At 42.7% G+C, this 6,018-nt stretch overlaps 1 long non-coding RNA gene across 1 annotated transcript; it reads left to right on the forward strand.

The window, feature by feature from the left end:
* Positions 1-3,711: 3,711 nt before the first annotated feature.
* Positions 3,712-4,172, forward strand: LOC109945562 (uncharacterized). The gene is made up of 2 exons (XR_002268792.1): positions 3,712-3,911; positions 3,985-4,172. It is a non-coding gene; the product is annotated as an uncharacterized lncRNA (long non-coding RNA).
* Positions 4,173-6,018: the final 1,846 nt, after the last annotated feature.

Raw genomic sequence — 6,018 nt, forward strand, 5'->3', positions numbered from 1 at the left:
TAACCATCCTTCATCAAACATGAAGGAGACATAATGTTTCGACTCATACTAGGAACTAGATAACAATTATTTAACTCCAAAATAAATCCTAATGGGAGGTGGAGTTGCATCGTCCCGACGGTCAACGCAGCAACTCTTGCATTATTGCTTACCCGGAAATCAACTTCTCCTCTTTTCACGCTTCTACTTCTTATCATTCCCTGCATCGAATTGCAAATATGGGCAACCGATCCGGTATCAAATACCCAAGAATTAATATAAGAATCAGTAAGAAAAATTTCTGTAATGTGAATAGCAAGTGTACCTGCTGCGGCTGTACCCTTACCGCCGCGATCCTTAATAGAGGCCAAGTACTGCTTGCAATTCCTTTTCCAGTGACCAAGTTCTTTGCAATAAAAGCACTCTGCATCAGCAGCTGGTCCAGCCTTGGGCTTTTGATTTGGCTTGGATACTGTATCCTTTGCCTTGCCCTTCTTCTTTTGAGATTTACCCTTCTTCTTAAAGTTGGGTTTGTTTTGGACCGCCATCACATGGCCGCTGCTGCCAGCACTTTTCTTTATGTCCCCCTCTGCAGTTTTCAACATGCCACATAGTTCATTGAGGCCCCTCTCCGCCCCATGCATATGGTAGTTCGTGATGAAGTTTCCATAGCTGGGCGGAGGTGATGCCAAAATGAAGTCAGTGGCCAACTCTTGGCTTATTGGGAAGCCTAGCTTCTCCAACCTCTGACTGTAACCAACCATTTTGATTACGTGTGGCCCAACTGCTGCGCCTTCTGCTAGCTTGCATTCCAGAAAGGCTTTGGACACATTGAACCTTTCAGTCCTAGCCTGAGTCTGGAACATATCCTTGAGCGCCACGATCATATCGTGCACCTCATGGTTTGTCTCAAACTGCATCTGCAGCTCAGGCTCCATGCAAGCAAGCATTAGGCAACTCACTTCAAGATTAGTATCCATTGCTTTCTTGTAAGCGGTTTTAGCTGCAGCAGTTGCATTTTCACCAGGATCCTCTGGTAGTGGGGTGTCTAGAACGTCTTCCTTTTTTTCAGCCCTGAGAACAATTCTCAAGTTACGGATCCAATCCGTATAGTTTGTTCCATTTAACTTATCCTTTTCAAGAATTGATCGCAAAGTAAATGTTGGTGTGCTAGGTGCCATTTATCTACAACAAAATAACACAAAATACTAAGACAAAAATATCCATGACAGAGTAAATCATATTAAACATTTAATAGTCTACTCCCACTAAAATCAATATCCCTCGATTGATACTTAGTGATTCAGAACCCACAACTAACAAGTCTACTAGTGAGCTTTAGCATCACCGCTAGAAGACAAGGTAGATCGGTAAGCAACTCCTTGCTAATCATATCATATATATGACTCCTGTTGTTGGGTGACATCTCTATGTCTCGGCTCCCAACCTTATGCCTCAAAGTCCTTAACCATTAAGCTGACTTTGTTTAAGTTAACCAACCCTTTCTGCAGTTCGTATCCGATACAAACCTATCTAGTCAAGGAAAACTGGTGGCACCCTAATTTCATAGACCCACCACCAATTGTACAAGACTTATGATAGTGCAAGGTTTGGAGAGGTATTTAAGCTTAAACATTTATGAGGGATCGTCCTACTTATATCATCGCACGCAAGGACATATATGCAATATGAACAAGTAGAACATTAAGAATGGCATTCACACAACAGTTGTGATTCGGTATGGCTTGCTGTCACATGGTGATCCCCATCTCCAATAATCTGTCCATCACGATGATCTCCATCTCCATGATATAGGTATGCCATCCTACAGGTGATGAGTCCTTCAAGACCTATCTAACGTATGCTGGTAAACAAATTACATATACGCTTTGGATCATCACATGTTGACACGCAGGTCATTACATTAAATTTGGACAATACATATGGCTCCAGCCGTATTGCCCAGGTCACGACACGCAGATCATGAATAATTCATTAATATGCATCATATACACAATAGCCATACCGATCACAAGATGCCCTGCAAAAACAGGTTAGACAAACACGTTTCTATATGTTCGCCACTACAGCAGATAGCCACGGCGGTCCCGCTGGAAATTCCATGCATCGTATGTATGGAAATTCCACTGGAAATCTCATGCGGTTGATCAAATCAACCCAAATCCGAGACTTTCGACCCGAAGAAGATTACACTCATGACGTCGATCTGTTACGTCAATCTGCTGGTTGTGTACGCAGTTAGCCCCGATGGTGATTCCAGCCGGTAGGGGCAAGTCGCGCACATAACAGAGAAGGACGAACTAATCTTTTCAGTCATATCCGATGTAATCTACTTCAACCCTTTATAACCAATTGATCTAATCAAACCGTGCATCCAGACCTAAAACTACGCAGAACCTGGCTCCGATACCACTGTAGGATTACGGGGAGGCTACACTAGCGCAAAACAAAATTTTCAACCCCATAATACCAAGAACTACTACGGTTATAGGTCATGGAATTACCACTAGACGCGCAGAGCAGCGGAAGACGTCTCAATGTAGACGAACGCGTCGAGCAGTCGTCGGCGTCCTTCACATCCTCGCACGGTTCGTCCTAGTGCTCCAGATGCAGCACCTCCGAGGTATCCACACGTACAGGGAGGAAGCGCCGCGTACCGAACTGCTAGGTTCGCGACGGCGGCTTGGCGAGGGCGAGAGGTGAGCGGCGGCTGCACGTTTGCTGGTGGCGAATTAGGTTAAACCTAGCCGCGCCCCCGCCCCTCATTATATAGGCGTTATGGTGGGCTTCTGACACCGAGGCCCATCATTAACCCTAAAGCCCAGTCTAATTTCGGATCTAATCCGAATTAGGCTTCCTTCCCCTTAAGTGTGTGACCCTATAGGTTCACGTACAAATAGACATAGCCCGAGTACTCTTACTTGGCCCAATAATTGACAGCGGCCTCTAGCAAGACATGTCAACTCCTATGTGCACGTAAAGATCATATCAGACGAACCATTGCGACATTACGTACATGTTGTTCCCTTTGTCTCACGATATTTGGTCTGGCTCTAAGCTGACCTCTCTTTCTCGATACTGTGAATTGGAATCCTTTCAATGGTTAACTCTTAACCCTAGCACGGCCATGCATTTCTTGATCCAATCACTCGAGGGGCCCAGAGATATCTCTCTCACAAAGAGAGGGACAAATTCCATCTTGACTGACCATGCCTCACAGCATGCTTCCTGACAAACCCAAAACTACCTTTATAACTACCCAGTTACGGGATAGCGTTTGATGGTCCCTAAGTAAGTCAATTCATATCTTGAGAACATGCGACAATCTCAGGTCTAAGGATACAGTATTCATGTTGCAAGAAGAGAACTATATTACAATATCTCACGTTGGGTCGGTCCAGCCTCATGTCATACATGCGCCCACATTATTAGTTTAACATCTCCATGTTCATGACTTGTGAAATGTAGTCATCAACTAATACATGTGCTAGTCATCGACTCTGACTAGGGACATCATTTAGAATAACCATATAAGTAAAGAATCTCACAAACAATTCACATAATTGCTAATCAATACAAGGTGCCTTCCATGGATATTCAATTAAGCAATATATATATCATGGATACAAAGAAATATGCTCATCTCTATGATTATCTCTAGGGCATATTTCTAACATGGGCATGGTGACTTCTGTGCTTTGCTAGCTTCTCGCGGCACAACTACTGCATTCTTGAAGGTCGGATGCACGCATGCGAAGACAGTAAACAGACCAACCTTCAACCTGTCGCCATCAGATCTGATTGATATTCCTAGTGAAGCCCGAAGCATCAGAAATAGATTCATCACTCAGATTTGGGCTAAGGGTGGACGAGAGTTGGCTAGGGACGAAGCCCGAAACCTGCTTAAACCAGTAAGGAACTAATACCTGTTGCTTGCCTTGATTCTTATAATTACTTTTACCTTATACCATTGTTTGTCTGCAGGATAGCGGTGCCGAAGGTTGATAACCCAAAGCATATTCCGAAGGTTGCTAAGATGAAGCTTCTCTTTAAGCCTTCATGTATAGAACTAAGGAATATTTGCATTATCTTTGCAAAAAATTGTAATCGAGAATTAAACAGTACTGTGTATATTTGCCATACCTTGTAATATATTTTTACCTTTTCATCCATGTACGAAATTCGTATCTTTTGAGCCGAAGGCGAAAAACACCTTCCCTTCTTTCCATACACATCGAAGCATTTCCTTGCATAAAATGCCTGTATGTTTGAAACGAAGCTTCTTCGTGTTCATCGAAGCACTTTGTCGTCAAAACCGGAGTATTTCTGTTCGTGTTTTATGTCATGATGATGATGATCCTACGAATTTCTAAATGAATGTCTGTATGAATGCAATGAATGATGTGATGTAATATGCAAATGAATGTCCCAAGCGCACACGAAGCCACACCTAGACTCTGCATCCTCTTAGGAACGACTTTGGATCTTCTTCACCTTCTATTTCGGTGGCATTTAAGCTCTGCATCCCCTTAGGAACGACTTTGGAGCTTCTTCACCTTTTATTTCGGTGAGATTTTAGCTCTGCATCCCCTTAGGAACGACTTTAGAGCTTCTTCACCTTATATTTCGGTGGTATTTGGCTCTGCCTTCCCTTAGGAACAACTTTTGAGCTTCGGAACTTACGCTGCGCTCCCTTAGGAACAACTTTTTGCAGCTTCATCATCCTTGGGGTGATTACAGCTCTGCATCCCCTTAGGGATGTCTTTTGAGCTTTTCCCTGTTTTCTTTTGCACTTGATGGTGCAGGTTCTGATATTACATATTACATCTTTGGGGGATTTTCGTCCTTATATTGCATGGGGCTAAATAAGAATGAAAATTACAAACCTGGAAGGAAAAGGGTGCCATAGGAAAAATGAAAAGGATTACATCAATTACACATAGTACTGCCGAAGCTCATCCGCATTCCAAGATCTGGGTATGTCGTTGCCGTCCATATCCTTCAATCTGTAAGAACCGGGTCTTGACGAAGATACTACCAGAAAAGGACCTTCCCACTTCAGCTATAACTTGCCCACTATATGTGGGTTGGCTACTCTCCGAAGCACCAAATGACCTGGCTTGATATTTTTCAATCGAACTTTCCTATCATGCCATTTTATTGTTTCGACCTGATACTTATTGATGTGTTCTATGGCCTAAAGTCTGCTCCCTTCTATAGTGTCTTTTGTTATTTGAGAATCAGCTTCGTCTTCCGTTGAAGCTGTTGTTCTTATTGATCCCGTCTTTGCTTCTTCTGGTGTTATTGCTTCGTCACCGAACAGGAACTTGAAAGGTGTAAAACCTGTTGGCCTTGATACAATTGTGTTATGGCTCCACACCACTTTGATCAACTCATCTGGCCACTTTCCTCTGGGCTGGTTGAAGATTAACTTCCTTATTCCTGTCATTATAATTCCATTTGCTCCCTCTACCAACCCATTTGATTATGGATGCCTTACTGATGCAAAATGAATTTTTGTACAAATCTATTCACAAAAATCTTTGAACGTTTCAGCATCAAATTGAGTTCCATTGTCAACGGTTATTGTCTTCGGCACACCGAAGCGACAAACAATATTTTGCCAAAAGAATTTCTGTACTATGGCCGAAGTTATTGTGGCTAGGGGCTTTGCTTCGATTCACTTAGAGAAATATTCCACTGCTACGATGACATATTTCAAATTTCCTTGATGTAACGCTCTGAATTTGGGGGTAGAATTTTTTCTTCTTTTCCCTCACCAAAATTCGGGCGTTACCCTTTCCTTTTCCCTTTTCTCCTCGCTAAGCCTTGATCTTTTCCAAAGTTATGGCGAGATTCGGCTTGAGATCTCGTGTAAAGCAAAACCCTAAAATACTTTATTTTGTTTGCTGCACCATGCCGAACCGTGCATTTGTTTGAATTGATTGAAATGGTGAAAGCATTCATCTAGAGAAAATAGATTTTAGAAAAAGGAAAACCCTTTTTCTTTTCTCCCCC

The sequence above is a fragment of the Zea mays genome, chromosome 4, assembly GCF_902167145.1.
Source record: "Zea mays cultivar B73 chromosome 4, Zm-B73-REFERENCE-NAM-5.0, whole genome shotgun sequence".
NCBI lineage: Eukaryota > Viridiplantae > Streptophyta > Magnoliopsida > Poales > Poaceae > Zea > Zea mays.